Genomic DNA, 24,218 nt, shown 5'->3' on the forward strand with positions numbered 1-24,218 from the left:
ACCCTTGCCTGGAAAATCCCATGGACAGAGGAACCTGGTAGGCTACAGTCCATGGGGTCACTAAGAGTCGGACACGACTGAGTGACTTCCCTTTCACTTTTCACTTTCATGCATTGGAGAAGGAAATGGCAACCCACTCCAGTGTTCTTGCCTGGAGAATCCCAGGGACGGGGGAGCCTGGTGGGCTGCCGTCTATGAGGTCACACAGAGTCGGACACGACTGAAGCGAGTTAGCAGCGGCAGCAGCAGGATACATATATTACGCTTATAGTAATAGATACTTGAATTCGAATAACTTTATAAGAAACACTTATTGATTATTTTAGTATGTTCTTACTGCATCTCTATGAAGTCAGGAGGCAGAGAAGCCTGGAGATTAAGAGACTAGTCATCATTCTTTATTCTGACCCTTAGGCCAGTTTTCCTATGTTTTACTAGCCATGTGGTGGGCATAATGAACACATTATTAACTTCTAATGAAAGCCTTCCTTTCTAAAAGCTTGTTGGTCTATACTGTTAAATCCTGATGCAGGGGGACTTCCCTGGTGCTCCAGTGGTTAAGAATCTGCCTTGCCACGCAGGGGATGTGGGTTTGATCCTCGGTCAGGAAACTAAGATCCCACATGTCATGGAGCAACCAAGCCACAATTCCGGAGCCTGCATCACAGCTGGAGAGTTCATTTGCCGCAACAGAGGTCCCCCATACTGTGACTAAGACCCCAGGTAGCCAAATTAGCTAGTTAATTAAAAAAAGCAATAGCTCTTAAAAAAATACTGACGGGGAATTCAGAAATCAAGCTTCTGACACCTTTACATTTTTGGCATGAATTTAAGGTTTTTTGTTTTTGTTTTTGTTTTTTTAAGTAGCTATTTTCCAAAATTGAAGTTCAGCATGATGGAAAAATCAACTGTGGGCTACCTTGAGAATTGTTTACTTGGTAGATTAGACAGTTGTTGGCTTATTCCAAGTTTGTATTCACACTGGGGGTCCCTGAAGGCTGATATGTGCTCCCAGATTACAAAGTAGTTTAAATAGAAAATTCAACATAATGGAAATGTCTTCTGATTATTAGGCTGATGTACCCATTTAACTCCCCAATAGGGGGAATTGAGAGGTGATTTTGTGAATCCTTGTACGTTAAAAATCTTATTTAAGGTTTGTAAACGTTAAAAAAAATGGGCTGTTTCTTTCTTAAAATTGTTTGCTTAATTTCCACCCCCCGCCCCCAACCACTTTACCTGTTTCAAGCTCTTTTTTATTCTCCTTTTGTCAGAGTATGAAGGCCTCTGGTTCTATTCAGCTGCCTCCTCTTTTGGTGAGTAATTTTTCTAGTTGGTACTTTCAATAATACAAGAAATATTTATTTGGTTGGTTGATTGATGTCTCAGAATCTTGTATCTGGAAAAGTATTATGTCTTCCCCCACAATGTACTCATCCTGATTAACAAGGTTGTCCTTATGTGTGTTCAGACCAAACTCTCCCCATTTCCTAAAATTTTTTATTAATATAAAGCTTATTATTGCCATAAAAACTTATTATTTTTTTTAAAAAAGCTTATTATTAACTTAAAGGAGACCATAGTCTTTTGTTTTGCTCTAAATGACCTAATCCCAAATCTTTAAACATTTTTTATTCCTTTTCCTTTTTTATACTCTTTAATTTTAAATTTTCAAGTATATACCCAACTATAGGGCTGACTCAAATTTAACCTTAATTCATTATAACCTTCAAATTTTTTTCATCTAAATGTGTAAACCCTTTAAGGATAGAGACCACAGAGACGTTTCTTGTCCCATATTCCACTTTACATTCTTTTCCTATAGGAAGTGCCCGGTACCTTTAGACAAGGAGCATCATGCATGGTTATTTGCTTAATGAGCAAATTGATAGTAGTTCATATTTATATTTCTTAATATCAACAATAAGCCCTTTGCACGTTGATCTCATATAAATGTTAGACAAGTTATAAGAGTGGTAACAAAACAATGCAAATTGTTTCACAGAACTGACAGTTACGGCAGCTATTAATGCATGATTATATGTACTGAAGATATCGGTAAAGTTATCTCAGTCTCATTTTATTTTATATCCTATCCCCTTGCTTACCCTGCGCTTTGATGTTTGAATGGGACATCAACTGACTTTAGTGACTAGTCTTACATAGTTATGTTCTTCTCTCCCTTGATTAATTTGTAAAGGACTATCCCCATTCTTAGAACAAAATGCCACAAAGATGTGACAGTTTATGGGCATTGCAACTGTCCGTATCTTACCAAATCAGGCTCTGATTCTATGTAGATTATTCTGAGACCGTTAGTTAACTAGGAAGATTTTGCAGCCTTTAAGATGATGTTTGGCTTTTGCTTAACATTTTACATGATATCTTAAGTGCCCTTAAATTTAAAGAATGGAGTTTTTAGTCGCTAGCCCAGTGATTAAAAGCTTTATAAAATGTCATATTTTATGGATGGATATGAATAATTGCAGTTTCTTATTTACAGTGACCTCAATGATTTCCCTCAGTGGTGGGGCAGGCATGTAAAGGTTAGCTCTTTAAAGTTCAAAGCTAACTTAGATGGTGAGGTACTGGGTCACGTGTGTGAGTGGAGTTTTCATCTGATAGGAAGTTTTATGAGAGAGCTTTGGGGTTAGACTGACTAGTCTGGTGTTGACTCTTGGTTTTGCCATTTGCAAGCTGTGTGGAAGTGCTAGCAAAAGATTTGACTTTCGTGTCAAAAGCAGAAAGGTGGTAATAATAATAGTACTTCCTTCATAAGTTTGTTGGGTTTCCCTGGTGGCTCAGATGGTAAAGAATCTGCCTGCAGTGCAGGAGACCCAGGTTCTATCCATGGATTGGGAAGATCCCCTGGAGAAGGGAATGGCAAACTGCTCCAGTATTCTTGCGTGGAGAATTCTATGGACAGAGGAGCCTGGTGGGCTACAGTCCATGGGGGTCGCAAAGAGTCAGACACGACTGAGTGACTAACACTTTCACTTTCACACTTTCATAAGGTTGTTATGAGCTGAAATGGTACACTTAGCTTAAAGTGCTCAATTAGCCCTCAGTAAAGGTCAGATATTATTCTCTGTGTGTGAAGTAGCTCTACTTTTCTTTTCTTTTTACTTTGGCATTGGCATGCTTTTGGCTAGGAATTACCCGACCTTGAGGACTAACTATTTCAGTATCTACTCCTGAGGAGTCCCCCTTTCTTCCCCTTCTCTTCTTTCTTCCTTTCCAGACTGGCAGTGCTGGGGAAGGCAGTCTTCCTAATTTGTTGCCCCTTTCACTTTCAGAGTTTTGATATTACTTCCTAAGAGAAAGCAGAGTTTAACAACCATGGTGAAGTGACAAAGCTTAAATTCAACAGAGTTCTTACAACCATGACCCCTGGCCTAATATTTGCTTCCCTCACAGAGATATCTCCTCTCACTTGAACTATTTAATGGCAAAAGCACCTGCTTTCTCCTTTCTCCATGAGTGCCCCCTCTTCCAGAAAGATAAGTACAGGGAGTGGTGGGCTTGTGTATGAGGTGAGATTCATTACTCTGTTTTATGTAGGAATAGTGCTGTGGGGGAATTCTTTGCAAACCAAGCACAAAGTCTATTATGTAATTAATTTATCATATTCAAAAAGTACTTCCGGTTGCTTAGTACGGGATTTCTGATTTTATTTTAAAAATGTGCCGCTGAAGTTTGGTGGGGAGTCTGTACTGAGAACATCTGTGAAATTTATCTTTTGTAAGGATATTGTTGAAGATGGTTTTCACTCTTTCTTGTCCTCTTTTGGAAGACTCTTGAAAAAAATTCCTGTTTTGTTTTAGTGTCAGCTAATTATTGATTTATTTTCCTAAGTCATTGTTTGATCTTAGGAATCATACTGTATAAAATTGATGAAGCTCATCTTTTCTGACATTTTGCCCCTTTAAAATTAATCTCATCTTTTTTACTCTTTCTTTTTGTGTTTACATTTTGATTTAGTGACTTTGTTTCAAATATCTTTGTAAGCGACCTTAAATGTTTCCTGAGACCAAGGTAGTATATAAATCTGTCATGTTTATAGGTATTCAAATTATGGTATTCTAAGCATCTTTCATCTCCTCAGAATTACAGTAATCATTTGTTCATCTCTTTGTGTCACAAATCGTGCAAAACACTTTGTAAATTATCTCTCTGAATCCGCAAGACAGCATTATGCAGAGGATTTTTTTTTTTTTCCTTTTTATAGGTGAGAAAACTAAAGTGTAGAGAGGTTAGGGTCATAAAATTAGTAAATTAAAAGGCCAGATTTTGAACTCAGCCAGACTGAAATTTGAACCCTAGTTTTTATTATTTTTAATTACCTGAAAAAGATGAGTTGGTCTTCCATGTTTTGAAGGCTTATTGAGTTTTAGCTTTTTGCATGCTAGAAGACTCAATATGTTGGCTATTCAAAGTCTACATTGGCAATGACATTTGAACAATTCAATGTCCTAGGCCTTTAAAATATGTTGAAATAATTTAACAATGTTATCAAATATCAAATTACAAGTTAAAGAGGGCATAATAGACATTTTTGGACTTCCCAGGTGGCGCTAGTGGTAAAGAACCTGCCTACCAATGTAGGAGACTTAAGAGACATGAGTTCGATCCCTGGGTCAGGAAGATCCTCTGGAGAAGGAAATGGCAACTCATTCCAGTGTTCTTACTTGGGAAATCCCATGGACAGAGGAGCCTGGCGGGCTTCAGTCCATGGGGTCACAAAGAGTCAGACATGACTGAAACGACTTAGCACTCACACAATAGCATTTTTATTTGTAGTCACGTCCAAGATTATTTTACTTGAGCTGCTTTAAAATTTGTAGAGGGTGGTAGGTCACTGGAGATCGTTAGATACATTACTACAGATGATATTTTTTTATGAGACTGTGAAATTCAATAATTGCTCACATGAAGACAGGTACTCTTAGGGATCAACTTTCATTGTTGTTGTTTTAAAAGTAAACTGTAATATCATCTGAGAATGAGCTAATGTACTTGAGGTTGCCACTTGCAGTGCCTGAAAGCTGGAGTGATTTATCTCAGGCACACCTCTGGGTTGTACTGATGAATTGCAAAGAAGAGAAAGGAAGGGCTGTTTTCTTCAGCCCTTGATTGAGAAGTCCAAAGCTCTGTTTTCTTTATTTCAGAGTACCCTTTATGGTCTTACTCCAGAATATTAAATGACAAGAAGAAGCTTCCCTGCCCCCTCTCTTCTCAATTCCTTTTATTTATTTTTTTCCTAACAGTTTTGAAAGCATCCTCCTTCCAGGCATTTAAAAGCTTTTTTGGCATCTTATGCTGCCAGTGTTAACACTGGCAGTTGGTACAATTTACAATAGTGCATTAAATATAAATCTCATTTTTACATCACTTGCTTAAAGTTGATTTGTGATATACCTTTACTGGTAATGATAGATATGTATGATGAGTTATTGCATGTTTAGTCCATGCACTTAAACTATATGGAGGTAAGCAATTACATGTTTATTTCAGAAGTATTAATGCATTTCTACAGCTTAATTTTTGTTATGCCTCTGTCAGCTTTGCAAAAGGCCATGATCAGTTTTTATGTCCTTGAGTTAGGTCATTTCCGCTCTGGGAAAGAGACACTGAGCAATTAGAATAAATGATTTTAAGCCCTTTTTAGAATTTTAAATTAACTTCTGACATAAACCTTTCTCATCTGGGTGACTTCTAGGCCTTGAGAGTCTTTGTAGCATGCCGTATTGTCTTTGTGAGATTAGGACATTGTAGGATATGTGAGTGTGTAGCAGTTTATTTCAAATGTTTTGGGGCCCCTCGAGGAGGACAGAAAAGCATAATATTTTCTAAGCTTTTTCTGGTCTGTCTCTTTTTTTGAATGAGAGCATGTGTTTTGGTTTCAGCTGCACCCGTATTTGATTTTAGTCTAGCTGGTGTTTCTTCCACCCTGGCCTCTGCAGAGTTCTGTTTTCCTTAGAGCACTCACCTTCAGTGAGTCTAACTTTTCTCTTTGAATCCTTAGTTCTCTAGAGACTTTCTGGCTTCTGGCTTATTTGTTATTGTTGTTTTAGGGTCTCTGCCTTTACCAAATTTGATCTTTCCCCCGATTTGACCTTGCTTTTTAAAATAGAAGTTGAAACTGATACTGTCCTCCAGTCTTTCTTGACTTGAGCTGACTTTGTGTGAGAGAACTAAGCTCTACTGAAATTGATTTGAGTGGTCATTTTTTCAAGTCTCCCAAGAGACTGAATGCATTGGAAAGGAATTCATTCATTTCATCCAGTGTATGCCTTTGGGCGTAAGGACTTAGCTCCCTGCAGAACCCCAATTTAGAAGGACAGTAAGACTTGCTTTGAATGTTCATCCAACAAAGGAAGGGGCAAGGTGACTGTCAGTCCCTCAGTGGCTACATTGCCTTGGGGTAATGCATGGGGACCGTCAACGTATTATCTCATTAAATGTTAGAGTTTTCTTGAAGAGCTGTGAAATTAATCAGGGCCACTGATAGTTCTTCTATTAGACCTTTCCTGATTTCTTTTTAAGGCTTACAGAAGACCCAGGCTACACTGAGTATGTTTGGTTCCTCTTGGAGCAAAAATAATAAAACAAAGATCCAGAGGCTCTTGACCTGCCTGATAGTAGGAACTGTGTCCATTTGGGCTCTTCTCCATCCTTATCACCTGGAGCTTCTAGCCTATTACAGGTGTCCAGTAAAAACTTTTCAAAAAAAATAAGATGTAATCTAGACCAGACATACTGCACACATTTATTCTTAATCTCCTCTAAGATAGTTCTACATGCTTTTATTTTACATTTGTAGAGGTTATGAGTATGGTTATGGTCTCCTTGAACCCTCTCATCTTCACTGAAATATCAGTCTGTCAGTCACATCTGACTCTTTGCAGCCCCGTGAGCAGTGGTCATGTATGGATGTGAGAGTTGGACTACAAAGAAAGCTGAGCGCCGAAGAATTGATGCTTTTGAACTGTGGTGTTGGAGAAGACTCTTGAGAGTCCCGTGGACTGCAAGGAGATCCAACCAGTCCATCCTAAAGGAGATCAGTCCTGCTCATTGGAAGGAGTGATGTTGAAGCTGAAACTCCAATAATTTGGCCACCTGGTGTGAAGAGCTGACTCATTTGAAAAGACCCTGATGCTGGGAAAGATTGAAGGCAGGAGGAGAAGGGGACGACAGAGGATGAGATGGTTGGATGGCATCACCAACTCAATGGACATGGGTTTGGGTGGACTCCGGGAGTTAGTGTTGGACAGGGAGGCCTGGTGTGCTACAGTTCATGGGGTCACAAAGAGTCGGACACGACTGAGCGACTGAACTGAACTGAACTAAACTGTAAGCCCACCAGGCTCCTCTGTCTATGGGATTGTCTAGGCAAGAATACCGGAGTGGGTTGCTATTCCTTTCTCCAAAGGATCTCCCCAACCCAGGGATTGAACTCAGGTCTCCTGCATTTTAGGCAGATCCTTTACCGTCTGAGCCACCTGGGAATAAACCCCTGATCTTTATCAGAGTGAATAAAGATTCAGAGAATGCTGAGTGTGAGTGGATTTGTTTTGTGAGCTTGTGGTTGAGAGAGGCAACTCTCAACAGAAGCACATATTTTTCACCAGAAGTCTATTGCGAGAAGCTGGGATATCCTCATTCCCAATCCTCTGTCTGATGCTGCACCAGCTGAGACAAAGCAGAGATTATAGCAGGACATGCTCCCCATCAGGGGCTGTCAGGAATCACTGCTTTTATTGGGAAGAAATTGTTCATGGTAATATGAAGACCTTGACACAAGAGGTGACCATCCCTGGCACAGGAATACATGAAATAAAGATCTTGGTACCATTTCTACACCCTTTTGAAAATAATTAGGTTTAGAATGACATCAGAGATGTTTTTCTACATTATATGTACTAAAAACAATCTGACTTCGGTGACAGGGACTCTGGTGAAAACATGAAATCATTTATAAAATGTAGCAAGGCTTTGACAAGTATAAACCTTTAAACAAGTTCAAAAACTCTGAAGCTGTTTCTGAAAAGTAGTCATTGTTATAGTATTGTCTTGATTATGTCATTGTCTTTGTCTTTTTCCCCAGAGTGTGGCCTTGTAAGGTATTCCTTAGAATTATTTGTGCTTTGTTGAGTTCAGTATGCCAATCTTGTAACAGTAACACAGTGCTATTAGTTTGTACCAAATAAGGAAATAAACATCTATTTCAAAAATGAAAGGAGGAAAAAGTAAAATGGTTGAAGGATTGATAGAATTAGTGGAGGTAGGAGATTAGGACAGAAGAGTCAGTAACATAAGATAATGATGAAATCCTAAGTCTTTGAGAAAAAAAAATAGAAATCTTGGAGAGATCTAGTTCTCCCCAGGTCATAGAACTGAGGGTTAAAGGATGTCATACCTAGATATCAAGAATTAGGGAATCTTTGCTTATGTATGGGTAACATTAGTCAGCCTCTTGTTATTCTCCCAATATTGCAGCGATGTCTCCCCACTCCCTATCCAAACCATCATCATACAGCCCACCACTTAATGCCAAAACCTAGGAGTTTAATGCCAAAACCTTGACTGCTTTTTCCTTACCTCCCACAACCAACTTATCAGCAAATTCTGAGGTTCTATTTCCAAAATAAACTTTGAAACTATTTACTCGTCTCTGATTCCACTGCCAGTCCTGGTCCTAGAACACTATCATTTCTTTCCTGGACGACTGCCAGAGAATCCTGATCTCCATTCAAACTACTCTTTTCTCACTCTTGCTGTCCATGCTCCTTCCTTCCACAGCAGAGAGATATAAGAAACTAAAGAAAATCACTACAAACTGTGGAAAATTCTTCAAGAGATGGGGATACCAGACCACTTGACCTGCCTCCTGAGAAATCTGTATGCAGGTCAGGAAGCAACAGTTAGAATTGGACATGGAACAACAGGCTGGTTCAAAATCGGGAAAGGAGTATGTCAAGGCTATATATTGTATATATATATGTATACCCTGGGTATATATATATACCCTGCTTATTTAACTTACATGCAGAGTATATCATGAGAAACACTGGGCTGGATGAAGCACAAGCTGGTATCAAGACTGCTGGGAGAAATAACAGTAACTTCAGATATGTAGATGACACCAACCTTATGGCAGAAAGCAAAGAAGAACTAAAGAGCCTCTTGATGAAAGTGAAAGAGGATAGTGAAAAAGTTGGCTTTAAACTCAACACTCAGAAAACTAAGAACAAAGCATCTGGTCCCATCACTTCATGGCATATAGATGGAGAGTCAGTGGAAACAGTGGTAGACTTTATTTTTGGGGTCTCCAAAATCACTGCAGATGGTGACTGCAGCCATGAAATTAAAAGATGCTTGCTCCTTGGAAGAAAAGTTATGACCAACCTAGACAGCATATTAAAAAGTAGAAACATTACTTTGCCAACAAAGGTCCATCTAGTGAAAGCTATGGTTTTTCCAGTAGTCATGTATGGATGTCAGAGTTGAGTTATAAAGAAAGCTGAGTGCCAAAGAATTGATGCTTTTGAACTGTGGTGTTGGAGAAAACTCTTGAGAGTCCCTTGGGCAGCAAGGAGATCCAACCAGTCCATCCTAAAGGAAATCAGTCCTGAATATTCATTGGAAGGATTGATGCTGAAGCTGAAACTCCAATACTTTGGCCACCTGATGCAAAGAGCTGACTCATTGCAAAAGACCCTGATGCTGGGAAAGATTGAAGGCGGGAGAAGGGGATGACAGAGGATGAGATGGCTGGATGGCATCACCGACTCAATGGACATGAGTTTGGGTAAACTCTGGGAGTTGGTGATGGACAGGGAGGCCTGACGTGCTGCAGTTCATGGGGTTTCAAAGAGTCGGACACGACTGAGTGAATGAACTGAACTGAACTGAAAGAAAATCAAAGTTCCCGTTTGTTAAAAATGCACCAGTGGGTCCCCTTAACCCTGAGGATGATTCAAACCCCTGCAGTGCTGGGGGAAGCCGATCCCTCACCCTGTGCCACCCACTCTCCACGGCTCCAGTTGCACTAGCTGCCTGTGTTTTGGGTCCAAGCTTCCTCCTGCCTTAGGGCTCTTATTCTTCCCTCCTGCACACATCGTTTCCCTTCTTGTCCTGCCCCCAGTTTCTCATCCTTCTATATTGGTTCAAATATCCCTCCTTGGGGAGATTGTCCTGTTCCATTCTCCTGAAAATTGTCCCCATTTACTACATTGCTTTATTTCTTTCACAGCACTTGCTAAGATCTAGAATTTATGTTCTTGTTTCTCTTCCTACCAGAGGCAGGAACCTGTGGCTTTTTCACAACTTCTATATTCCCATTGCCATTGTTTAGTAAGCACTCCATAAATACTGGTTGAGTGAAAGAATTCTTTATTCAGATGTTCTCTTTCCGTATGACTAAGAGAGTCTTCGAGACTTGATATCTTGTATTTCACCTTTCACACCCCTCTTTTCTGTTCGCCTCATCAAGCGAACCTCCTTCCAATCGATTCATTGCCCACTCCAGTGCAAGGTGGGCAGCAACCCTTCTGGTCATCAAAACGACCCAGCCATGGCTGAGTCCCACCCAGTAGGGGCACAGATTGGGCTGGAACTGGGCCTCACTTTTTAAAAAAAATTATTTTATTGAAGTATAGTTAATTTACAATCTTATGTTAATTTCTACTGTACAGCAAAATGATTGCTTTATGTATGTATATATATATTCTTTTTCATATTATTTTCCATTATGGTTTGAACATAGATATTGAACATAGTTCTCTGTGCTGTAAAGTAGGACCTTGTTGTTTATTCATTCTATATGTAATAGTTTGCATCTGCTAATCCCAAAATCCCAATAAACCTTTATATTTCTGTAGTATCAGTTGTAATAGTTCCTCTTTCATTTTTAAAAAAATTTATTTATTGAGTTTTCTTTTTAGTTTTTTTTTTGGTAACTCTAGCTAAAGGTTTATCTATTTTGTTTATCTTTTAAGAAGTTAAGCATCACATAAGTCTTGATATGTTATGTTTACATTTTCATTTTTCCCAAGATTTAAAAAAAAAAATCTCTCTTTTGATTTCTTTACCCACTGATTATTCAATAGCATGTTGTTTAATCTTCATATATTTGTGAATTTTCTAGTTTTCTTTTTTGTGATTGATTTCTAGTTTCATACTAGTGTGACTGGAAAAGATGCTTCATATGATTTCAGTCACTTAAACTTATTAAAACTTGTTTATTAAGGCTTAACTAAATTTATTAATAAATTAATTTACTAAGGCCTAACATAGTACTTTGGCTACCTCATGCGAAGAGTTGACTCACTGGAAAAAACCCTGATGCTGGGAGGGACTGGGGGCAGGAAGAGAAGGGGACGACAGAGGATGAGATGGCTGGATGGCATCACTAACTTGATGGGCATGAGTTTGAGTAAACTCCGGGAGTTGGTGATGAACAGGGAGGCCTGGCGTGCTGCGATTCATGGGGTCGCAAAGAGTCAGACACGACTGAGTGACTGACCTAGCTAACATATGATGTCTCCTGGAGAACGTTTCATGTGCACTTGAGAATAATGTTTTCTGCTGTTGTTGGATGGTATGTTCTGTAGATGAATGTTAGGTCTGTCTAGTCTAACATAGCGTTTAAAAACAGCGTTTGCTGGTTGATACTTCTGTCTATCCAGGATGTCTCTCCAATGTTGCAGTGAGTTACGGACGTCTCCTACTGTTGTTATATGGCTATCTGTTCCTCCTTTCAGATCTGTTAATATTTGCTTTGTGCGTTTAGGTCACCCCCGTGGTGGCTAAAACGGTAACAAATTTGCCTGCGGTGCGGAACACCCAGATTCAATTCCTGGGCTGGGAAGATCCCCTGGAGAAGGCAATGGCAATCCACTCCAGTAGTCTTGCCTGGGAAATTCCATGGACAGAGGAGCCTGGCAGATACAGTCTTTGGGGTTGCAAAGAGTTGGACACGACTGAGCGATGAACACTTTTGTATATTTAGGTGCTCCAATGTTAGATGCATAAATATATATGAATGCTTTATTCTTTTGATGAATAAATTCTTTTATCATTACATAATGGCTTTTGTGTGTGTGTCTAGACTTTGACTTAAAGTCTAATTTTTCAATTATATCACTTTAAACTTGAAAGCTGAGATAGGTCTCTCGTAGACAGCAAATCACTGAATCTTGTATTTTTAGGCATTCAGTCATTCTTTTTGATTGGAAAATTTAGTTGATTTACATTTAAAATAGTTATTTTATAAGCATGAACTTACTCTTCCAATTTTGTTCATGTTTTTCTGCCTGTTTTGTAATTCTCTGTCTCTTACTCTTTTATTCTCTTCCTTTGTGATTTGATTATTTTTGTAGTGGTGTACTTTGATTCCTTTTTTCTTTTATGTATGTGCTATAGGTTTTTACTTTGTGGTTACCGTGAGGCTTATATAAAAAAAAAATATTAATAACAGTTTGTTTGAAGCTAACAACAACCTAATTTCAAATGCACTCAGTAACTCTAAATTTTTATCCCCCCCTCATTTAATGATTTGCATTAACAAATACTGCAGTTGTAGATATTTTTAATACTTTTGTATTTTAACTTTATAGCAGAACTGTATTACCACAACCATTACAATATTAGACTATTCTGAGTTTAACTATATGCCTTTACCAGTGAGTTATATGGTTTCATGTTTTCCTGTTACTAGTTAGCTAACTACTAGTTACTAGTTCCTGTTACCAGTAGTTTCTAATACAGCTTTGGTTTTATGTTTAATTATATTTTCATTTTGATGGCATTCTGAAAGAAATTTTACATGAGCATATTTTGAATGACCCAGAAACCTACTTTGTAACCGTGGACTGTAGCAGCCTTGCAGTGCGCTCATTTGCATTTCTGTTTGTGATTAATTTATACCAAGTGAAGGCCAACTGATATTAGTTCCACTGAAGAAGAGAAGTTTTGCAATAGTTTAAATAGAGTTGTGTTCCTTGACCTTTGTTTCCAAATACGTATGCCTACATTACCCCTGTGTGATAAGCTGTCACAGAATGTTGATTTTCTCAAGGTTGCAGTGGCAGTCCTCAGGGACCCCTGGAAAAGCACAGTGGGGGAGTGGGGTGAGCAGAACTCTACTCTCTCTCCCCTGTATCCACCCCTCCTATCCCCCTGCATGCTTGCGTGCCTGCTCAGTCACTTCAGTCTTTGTGACCCCACGGGCTATAGCCTGCCAGGCTCCTCTGTCCATGGAATTTCCCAGACAAGAATACTGAAGTGGGTTGCCATTTCCTCCTCCAGGAGATCTTCCTGACCCAGGGATCAAGCCCGTGTCTCCTGTGCTGGCAGGTGGAATCTCCACCACTGAGTCACCTGGGAAGCCCTCCTATGCCCTTCTATCCCCCTCAGCAAAGTGGCTTTCTTTCTCTATTTTGTGTATCAGTCTTGTTTATGACAAGTCTGTTGACCAATGGTTTCATGCTCTCAAAACAAGTTTTTTTAAACCACTGGCCTAGACGATTGCAGCTTCAGGAGAGAATTTAAAATATTATAGGAATTTGTAATAAAAAAACAATTGGCTAAAATTTGACCATAACCTTATTTTCAGAAGCAAAATATGGGAAACTCAGAAGTATAAATGCAAGTAAGTTTCCATTTAAAACAAAACAGAATATTTCAGTAACATGAAGCATTGGAGTGGGATACTTCATGTCTCTCATGTTAAAGAGAATTTTGTAGACAACTTCAGGACCCCTCAGTGAATCAGAGGCAGAGCCAAGACTAGAACCAGACTAGTCCTGTTCTAGCATTTTTTCCATTATTCTGCCTCTTTCTCATACTCTTCTCTCTCAAAACTACTTCACTAAAAAGTTCTAGGGAAAATTAAGCTTTTCTCATGAGTGTCTTTAGACATAAGGACTGAAAGTGTCCTTTGAACCAGAGTGAATACATTTGCAAATCTCTTAAGTTTCTGTCTGGTAACAGCTTGCTCTTTTCTATCCTCCCTTCTTTTTGCTGCAGCAAATGCCTTAGTACGTATAAGGCTTTGGACTGTAGCCCGCCAGGCTCCTCTGTCCATGAGATTCTCCAGGCAAGAATACTGGAGTGGGTAGCCATTCCCTTCTTCAGGGGATCTTCCCGACCCAGGGACTGAATCCAGGTCTCCTGCATTTCAGGCAGATTCTTTACCATCTAAGCTACCAGGGAAGCCCATTTAGGTATAAGTAAGGGTTTTTAGACATTTTCTGTTCATTTGTGAGATATTTTGGAGTGAAGATATATAGGCATGGTTGAAAAAGAAAGCACTATAGTTTTACTGTCCCTGGGGCCTGATTCTTGCCTGTCAACTTCTTAGTATCTTGGATGCTCTAATCTGAAATACACTGGTATTCTTATTTGGTATGTAGACTGCTCTTTACCCTGCCCCTTGTAGCATGTCGTCTTTGGTCCACTTGTCTAGAAAACTGAAGTCCAATGGGTAGGCTTCAAGCTTACTCATAAAATTCACATTCTGGAAGTTTACTATGACTGGAACATGTTTTTCTTCTATTTGCAAGATTGGTGCTAGCCAAGTTGGCTATAAAACTGTAGTGTTATTTCTATTTGTTCTTTTAGTCTACAGAAACTCTAGAAGTTCCTTCTTTTAATGTTCATGTCTTCAAATTTCAGATTAGCTATTTTTCTATTGAACATTTACATTATTCTCCTTACTTATTGGGTAGCTCAGCTGGTAAAGAATCCACCTGCAATGTAGGAGACCCTGGTTCGATTCCTGGGGCGGGAAGTTCCCCTGGAGAAGGGATAGGCTACTCACTCCAGTATTCTTGGATGTCCCTAGTAGCTCAGATGGTAAAGAATCTGCCTGCAACACAGGAGACCTGGGTTCGATCCCTGGGTTGGGAAGAGGGCATGGCAACCCACTCCAGTATTCTTGCCTGGAGAATTCTCATGGACAGAGGAGCCTGGCGGGCTACAGTTCATCGGGTCGCAAAGAGTCAGACATGACTGAGTGACTAAACACAGCATATTTTTCTATTGAACATTTTCATTATTCTCTTTACTTAATTCCTAAGTAATTTCCTTTCTCTTTCCCTCTCTTCTTCCCTCCCCTCCTTCCTTAAAACACAGTTGTTGACACTGCTTTGTATCAGAGAGTGTACAATTATAACGATAGCCAAAAGTTTAATAATTAGATTGAGCAGCTCCACATGCCATCTTTCATCTGTGTTGCTGAATGAAGTTTTGATTGTGTTGAGTATGGAGGAAATGGAGCCGTTGGTTCTCAAGTATCTGCTAGCTTTTCTCTTTTTTGGTTTTTCCTCCCCTCTAGATCTACCCAGTTGTGTTTGTTTATTCATTATACCCCGTGACTCTTGCTGATTGGACTTCTGATTTCAAAGATTACCCATGTTTGTTGATGTCTCCTGAATTGAATTTATTGTTTTTGATTTTCTGCTGTGTGATTTCCTACTTTCATATACTGGGCTTCATTTTATTTTTGAAAATGCTGTTTCTCTGAATCTTCACAGCCAATCTGAACCCTATTTCAACTCCTAGAAACTTAACAATTGTACCCCAGTGAAGACTAATACCAGTTGACTGTGCTCCTTTCTCTCATGTAGGTCACTGATAAAAATTAATAATTTGGTGCTTTTTCTCTTGATGCAGGAAGTAGGTTACTGTGGGCCCATAGAAAACATCTTATTTTACTGTGTTACAATGTTGCTTGTGATCGTGTGAGTTGTTCTGGTATTCATTTACTTCTTTATATTCCCCAGTTAGAAGTAACATAAGACAGTCATGCTTGAAGTTTTGTTTTATTTTACTTTATAATATGTGTATTAAGAGTAAGGAGATTAAATCTAAAGCTCCATCTGACTCTTTTGTGGCAGCATGTCATCAGCTAGGTGCGTAGTTTGCCAAAAATATTTCAACATAAAGGCACATTCAGAGGGTTTTTAAAAACAGTTTCACACCATGCATACTTTACTGTAGTTTTCTTTTACCACTTAAAATAACATTATAGTATTTCTCCAGATTAATAGATATGCATTATACTTTCCCTATAGCTGCATAATATTCTATAATACAGATATACTATAATTTAAAGCCATTACCCTATTGATGGGCTTTCCTTGTAGCTCAGTTGGTAAAGATTATGCCTGCAGTGCAGGAGACCCGGGTTCGATCCCTGGGTTGGGAAGATCCCCTGGAGAAGGAAATGGCAACCTGTTCCAGTGTCCTTGCCTGGAAAATCTCATGGACAGAGGAACCTGGTGGGTTTCAGTCCATGGGGTCGCAAAGAGTTGGGCATGACTGAGCGACTAACACTTACCCTATTGATAGACATTAAGATTATTTCTAATTTTTTTGCCACACACTCAAAATATTGTGTAACAACATTAAAATGTTACAGTGATAACCCTTATGCATATATATGTTTTTATTATGATGCTTTTACTGCTATAGGAAAGAGTCCCCAAAGTATAGTTGGTAAGTCAAGGTATATATGTTTCTTACTGCAATAAATATTGCCACATTACTTTGCAAAAGGCTGTAGCGGTTCATGCTTCCATCAGCGATGTAGGAGTGTGTATTTTTCTGTATCTTTCTAAACACTGGATATTTTTACTCTCTTAAACATAGGCCAAAAACTGATGGTTTAGAAACAGTATCATGTTTTATTTTCTGTTTCCCATTGTCCACTGATAAGGTCAATGTTTTTTGTTTTTTTTGTTTGTTTGTTTTTGGTTTGTTTGTTTAAGTTTTATGGCCATTTGGCTTTCCTGTGAGTATCCTGTGCATAACCTTTGCTCAGTCTTATTTTGAGTTGTTTATTTTCTTCTGGTCAATTTGTAGTTCTTTATATTTCAGAACTAGTAATTTTATATTTGTAAGTTTTTAAAAATAAACTTTTAATTTTAGGACAGTGTTAGATTTGTAGAACAATTGTGAAGATAATCCAGAGTTTCTGTGTTTCCTTCATCCTCCCTGCTCCTAGTTCCCACATTAGTAACATCTTAACATTTCCCACAATTAATGAGCCTATGAAATACATATTAGTAACATCTTAATGCTTACCACAGTTAATGAACCCATAAAATACATCATTATTAAATAAAGATCATACTTTATTCAAGTTGTTGTTGTTGTTCAGTCGCTAAGTCACGTCTGACTCTTTGTGGCTCCATGAACTACAGCACACCAGACTTCCTTGTCCTTCACTGTCTCCTAGAGTTTGCTCAAACTCATGTCCATAAAGTTGCTGATGCCATCCAACCATCTCATCCTCTTTTGCCCCCTCCTCCTCCTGCCCTCAGTCTTTGGCATCAGGGTCTTTTCCAAGGAGTTCACTCTTTGATTCAAGTGGCCAAAGTATTGGAGCTTCAGCTTCAGCATCAGTCCTTCCAATGAATATTCAGGGTTGATTTCCTTTAGGATTGACTGGTTGGATCTCCTTACTGTCTGAGTAGCTTTAGTTATTTTCCCTAATATCCTTTTTCTGTTCTGGGATACCATCTGGGGGACCACATTGCTTTAAATTGTCATATTTCTTTAGGTTTCTCTGTGCTGTGAAAGTTTCTCAAAATCTCCTAGTTTTTGATAACCTTCTCAGTTTTAGGGAGTACTATGCAGGTGTTTGTCAAATGCCTCCACAGTTGAGATTTGTGTCTGTTTTTCTCATGATTAGACTGAGTTTATGGGTATTTGGAAGCACAATCACAGAAGTAAAATGCCATTGACATTGAATCACATCAAGCTTACATTCCATTAACAGGAGTTATTTTTGTTGGTGATCACCTTGATTGCTTGGCTGATGTAGTGTCTGTTGTGTTTCCTCATCATCCAGTTATTCTTCCCTGGCCTCCCCACTTTCTGTACTAACTGCACTCTGGAGAGAAGTAACTATGTTCAGTCCAAACATGTAAGGAATGGGGAGTTATGATCAACCTGCTTTGAGGGTGCAGTATTTATGTAAATTATTTGTAATTCTGCAAGGGAGATTTGAATCTTTCTCCCTACTTTTTTTATTTGTTAATACTCCTATCATTGTTTGTTTGTTTTAGCCAGAGTACTTCCTTACAGTTTCTACAAGATGCTCCAGGTTCATCTACTGTATTTCCTAGAATCAGCCATTTCTCCAAGGGACCATGATTCTTTTACTAGACAATATTAGAAAATAATCTGGCTATACCTAAGATGACAAATTCAGCAGACAAGGCAAGGAAATGTATGTGTATATGTTTCTATAGAAATCAGTATATCCTTTTATATGTAACTTTCTCCATCTATATTACACTAATAAGTTCATACCGATCTCTCCAACTCTCATCCATTACCACTGGATCATTCTAGTCTCCTCCTCTCATTTATTTGTAACCTCCAAAAGAGATGGGAATACCAGACTACCTGACCTGCCTCTGGAGAAATCCATATGCAGGTCAGGAAGCAACAGTTAGAACTGGACATAGAACAACAGACTGGTTCCAAATAGGGAAAGGAGTGTCAAGGCTGTATATCGTCACCCTGCTTATTTAACTTACATGCAGAGTACATCATGAGAAACACTGGGTTGGAAGAAGCACAAGCTGGGATGAAATATCAATAACCTCAGATATGCAGATGGCCGGGAGAAATATCAATAACCTCAGATATGCAGATGACACCACCCTTATGGCAGAAAGCAAAGAAGAACTAAAGAGTCTCTTGATGAAAGTGAAAGAGGAGGGTGAAAAAGTTGGCTTGAGGCTCAACATTCCGAAAACTAAGATTATGGCATCTGGTCCCATCACTTCATGGGAAATAGATGGGGAAACAGTGGAAGTAGTGTCAGACTTTATTTTTTTGGGCTCCAAAATCACTGCAGATGGTGATTGCAGCCATGAAATTAAAAGACGCTTGCTCCTTGGAAGAAAAGTTATGACCAGCCTAGATAGCATATTAAAAAGCAGAGACATTCCTTTGCCAACAAAGGACCATCAAGTCAAAGCTATGATTTTTCCAGTAGTCATGTATGGATGTGAGAGTTGGACTATAAAGAAAGCTAGAGTGTTGAAGAATTGATACTTTTGAACTGTGGTATTGGAGAAGACTCTTGAGAGCCCCTTGGACTGCAAGGAGATCCAACCAGTCCATCCTAAAGGAAATCAGTCCTGAATATTCATTGGAAGGACTGATGCTGAAGCGGAAACTCCAATACTTTGGCCACCTGATGCGAAGAACTGACTTCTTGGAAAAGACCCTGATGCTGGGAAAGATTGAAGGCAGGAGGATAAGGGGATGACAGAGGCTGAGATGGCTGGATGGCATCACTGACTCAATGGACATGAGTTTGAGTAAACTCTGGGAATTGGCGATGGACAGGGAGGCCTGACGTGCTGCAGTCTATGGGGTCACAAAGAGTCAGACACAACTGAGCCACTGAAGTGACTGACTGAACAACAAGAAGCCTAGCCGCCCCCCCCCCCCCCCACTCCCCAACTGACTCTCCATTTCCTTACTTGTACCACTGTGTGTAAGTTGTTAACCTACACTTATTTCTAGGGGGGAAGACTTTGTCAGCAAGAGTTCAGTCAAGTCAAGTTTTTTGCTTTTAGTCTTGTAGATTCTACTTGTTTCCATTTGTTTAGGTCCGCACCTTTTGCCTTGGTTCCCTTCTGTGGGGCTGTTTTAGGCATTTGTAATGCTGTTAGAATGTTTTTTCACGTTGTACATTCCTTTCTGAGGTTGCCTGACCTACTAAATTGTGTTTTTAAAATTTGTATGCATTAAGGTTCACTCTTTTTGCTGTAAAAGGCTATGGATTTTGGCAAATTCATAGTGTCATTTATCCATCTTTACTATAAGATACAGAATAGATTCAGTGCCCAAACTATTCCTGGTGACTCACTTATTCACCTCTTTCTCCTTCCATAGCATTGATCTTTTTACCATTTCAGTAGGTCTGCTGTTTCTGGAATGTGATACAATTGGAATCACCACATCAGGTGCCCTTTCACACTGATTTCTTCCACTTAGCAATATCTATTTAAGATTAGCATGTCTTTTCATATTTTTCTAGATTATACCTTTTTAAAATCACCAAAAAACTCCATTGTATCATATTTTACTTATCCATTCACTGTTTGGAGAATTCCTTGGTTGCTTCCAGTTTTGGGTTATTGTGAATACAGCTGCTGTAAACATTCACGTGCAGGTTTCTGTGTGGACATAAGTTTTTAGTTAGGTAAATGACCAGGAGAGCAATACTGGGTCATATGATAAAGCGATGTTTAATCGGGTAAGAAGTTGCCAAAGAGCCTTCGGAAGTAACTGTGAGAACCAGCGAGAGCGAGAGTTCTTGCTGGTTTGCACTCTAGCTCTCAGCTGCTACTGTGTCAGGTTCAGGGACTGAAACAAATATTCGTAGGGTTTTATTCATGTGATTGCTTCCCGCAAGGTTTTCTGATTTTGTTTTTGTTTTTCCGCATGATACCTGTTTTAATAGGTATGTAGGGTGTATCTCATTTCTGTTTTATTTGTCGTACCCTAGTGACAAATGATGTTGAGCATCTTTTCATACATGTATTTGCCGTCTTTGGTAATCTGCCACATCTTTTGTCGGTATTTTATTTGGGCTGTTTGTTTTCCTCGTGTTGATTTTTAAGTGTTTGTGTATTTTGGATGTAAGTCCTTTATCAGATGTGTGTTTTGCAACTATTTTCTCCTAGCCTGTAGCGTATCTTTTTGTACGCTTAACAATGTCTTTGCAGAGCAGAGTTTTTCACTTTAATGAACTTCCAACTTATCCATTTCTTCTTTAGTGAGTTGTGCTTTTGGTATTGTGAATAAAATTTACTACTAAATCCAGGGACACAGTGTTTGCTTATGCTTTCTTGTAACTTTTATAGATTTGAATTTTACATTTTGGTCTGTGATCTATTTTGAGCTTACTATTGTGAAAAGTGTAAAGTCTATGCCTAGGGTGTTTAATAATTTATTTTTCCACATATGAACATCTGCTTGTTCCATCATCATTTGTTGAAAACAATATCGTTTTTAAATTAAAATGTCTTTGCTCCTTCATCAAAGATTAGGTGGTTATATTTGTGGGGACCTATTTGTGCACTCTCTGTTCTGTCCATTGTCTATTATTTTTCCAATACCACACTATCTTGATTACTGTGGCTTTATAGTAACACTTGAAATTGGGTAGAGTGAGGGAGGTTATCCTTGTTCTGGATCTAAGGGAAAAAACAGCCAGTTTCTTTTCAGTAAGCATGGTGTTATTAGGTGGTACAAAATAATTGTGGTTTTGGACCGTGAATTTTAAATCATTCTAACAAGCTTTATTAATGAGTCAAAATAGAAATCATTACAATCAACACATTTTTGCCAGCAAGAAGTAAGTTTGCTTATTCCCGTGGCATAAAAATCTGTGCTTCAGGATTCTACGAACTCTTGGAAAGCCTTTTCTGCATCCTGCTGGTTGTGGAAGCATTTTCTCTGCAAAAAGTTGTGAAGGTGCTTGAATAAAGGGCAGTCAATTGGTGAGAGATCAGGTGAATATGGCAAATGAGGCAAAACTTCGTAGCCCGGTTGGTTCTTGTGTGATATGCAATCAGGCATTGTTGTGGGGAGGAATTGGGGCCTTTCTGTTGCCATTGCTGGCTGCAGGTGTTGCAGTTTTCTTTGGTGCCTCTGATCCATTTGCTGAGTGTACTTCTTAGATGCAGTGGTCTCACTGGGATTCAGAAAGCTACAGTGGATCAGACTGGCAGCAGACCACCAAACAGTGACCAGGACCTTTTTTCTGGTGCAAGTGTGGCTTTGGGAAGTGCTCTGGAACTTCTTGTTCCAGCTGCTAAGCTGGTTGTCGCCAGTTGTCATATAAAATCCACTTTTTGGCACACGTCAATCAAGTTGAGAAATGGTTCATTGATGTTGCATAGAATAAAAGAAGATGACACTCAAAATGATGGGTTTTTTTGATTTGCAGTCAGCTCACGAGGCACCCACTTATCCAGTTTTTTCGCCTTTCCAGTTTGCTTCAAATGCCAAATGACCTACCATGGAATGGTTGATGTTGAGTTCTACAGCACCTTCTCATGTAGTTGTAAGAGGATCAGTTCCAATGATGGCTCTCAGTTGGTCGTTGTCAACTTCCGAAGGCCAGCCACTATATGCCTCATCTTCATGGCTCTCATCTCCTTTGCAAAATTTCTTGAACCACCACTGTGCTATATGCTCGTTAGCAGTTCCTGAGCCAAATGCGTTGTTGATGTTGTGAGTTCTTTCCTCTGCTCTTTGAACTCGAATAAGAAAATTGCTGGAATTCACTTTTTGTCTGACATCATTTCCCTAGTCTAAATTAAATATAATTAATTAGACTAAATAAACATAAATTAAATATAAATAAATATAAAATACACAGCAAGTAATAAATAATTTGCAAAAAGCATAAAGCGAGAAATGCACGTTAAAATGATGTATAACATAACCACATTTATTAAGAATGTATTCCAATATCAAATGGCAAATTTCAACAATGCAAAAACCGCAATTACATTTGCACCAACCTAATAGTTGTAGGTCTTTTGTGGATGTTCTTTATCAATTTGAGAATGTTCTCCTTAACTTCTTAGTTTGCTGTTTGTCAAAGATTTTGCAAATATTATCCCTAATCTATAATTTGTATTTATATTTTGTTCTATCTTTTGTTGTCATATATACATCTTACACTTGTTTCCCAAGATTATTATGTATAGTGAAAGTGAAAGTCATTCAGTCATGTCTGACTCTTGCGACCCTGTGGACTGTAGCCTGCCAGGCTGCTCTGTCCATGGGATTCTCCAGGCAAGAATACTGGAGTGGGATGCCATTGCCTCCTTCAGAGGATCTTCCCAACCCAGGGATCAAAGCCAGGTCCCCTGCACTGCAGGTGAATTCTTCACTGTCTGAGCCACCAAAGAATTCCAGCTCTCAGATAAACTTTGAGTTTCTTTGGATCACTTTCATTCTCCCTTTATTTCTGTCTCTGGTGCCTAAGAGTTCTTAGTGGTCAAGCATATGGGCACAGGGATCAGATTTTCCTTGGTTCAGTTCCTAGATTTCCCTGTACTACTTGTCGGACCTTGGGAAAAATTATTTTACCTCTCTGAGCCTTCATTTTCTCCGCTGAAAAAGTTGGTATATTACACCTTTCTCAAAGCATCTTTGTAACATAAGTGCTCAATAAGTGGCTGCTTTTATGGAGAAAGTAAATGTATTTTTTTTCATTCTGGAAAACATTAAGATTATCCAGTTGTATGATATTTCTAGGCAATGAAAATGACCAGATTTGAGCTGCATTTACGCAACTGTTTTCTTCTGTGAACAGAGAAATATCTTGGTCAAATTCTAGATCCATCCATGCTATGTATCACTATTATAAGTAAGTAATCTTCTTCTAATTACTAGCCTTAACTTGGGTAATAGAAATGGTAGTAAATTTTTGTTGTGGGGAAACTTGATGGGGACAGTCTTTCATGGATGTGTATAAAATGTGGTGGCTATAACCTGGAAAATTGATTGTTTAAATGCTTTATAGAAATTATAAATCAATGCAAAGAACACTATTAACAAATTGCTAATACACAAAAGAGAATCCTTAGTAGACTATTACTTCATTATGGCCACTCAGATGGGATTTGTGGAACCTGTGCTCCCAGTTGGGAGCAGGGATGAAGTTGGTGACGGCTGTATTTCTTTATCACAGTGCTGATTTTGTATTTCTCAGATTGACATAACTAATTAGGAATAACTTGACTAGAAATAGCTAAGGTTCTCCTGGGAAAAGGCTTTAATTAGGAATGTGCTCTTGGAATTTCTGGATTTGAAGAAGTATGATCGTTGAAAGCACACCAAGTGTTTGGAAAGTAATACTTGCCAACCGTCTAAAACCAGCATGAATCCTGGGCTAGAAATTAAGCCATTTGGGTGCTAGGAGCTCATTATTTGTCTCGCTTTAAATTACTTAACCTTTCTTGATTTCTCCAGATATAAAATAGTAATCATACTTTCCATTATTTAGCTCACAGAGTGTTATAAGAACAGAACAGGAATAAGATTCTTCATTTGTTTTCCATTTCTTATAGGCTGTAATCCAAATTCCTCAGCAATATCATAGTGGCTGAAAACACAGGTTTTGGAGTCAGATAGATATCATGAGCCCAGATTCTGACTGCCAC

The 24,218-nt window shown here is 38.8% G+C and overlaps 1 long non-coding RNA gene across 4 annotated transcripts in view; it reads left to right on the top strand.

Moving 5' to 3' along the window:
* Positions 1-24,218, top strand: part of LOC122700630 — a 526,773-nt gene that overhangs the window by 73,279 nt on the left and 429,276 nt on the right. For 3 of the 4 annotated variants that reach the window (XR_006342835.1, XR_006342832.1, XR_006342830.1), the window contains exon 2: positions 1,275-1,316. The exons of the other annotated variant lie outside the window; for it this stretch is intronic. This is a non-coding gene — a long non-coding RNA (uncharacterized LOC122700630). The remainder of the gene's footprint in view (positions 1-1,274; positions 1,317-24,218) is intronic. 4 annotated transcript variants of the gene reach the window in all.

The sequence above is a fragment of the Cervus elaphus genome, chromosome 9, assembly GCF_910594005.1.
Source record: "Cervus elaphus chromosome 9, mCerEla1.1, whole genome shotgun sequence".
Classification (NCBI taxonomy): domain Eukaryota; kingdom Metazoa; phylum Chordata; class Mammalia; order Artiodactyla; family Cervidae; genus Cervus; species Cervus elaphus.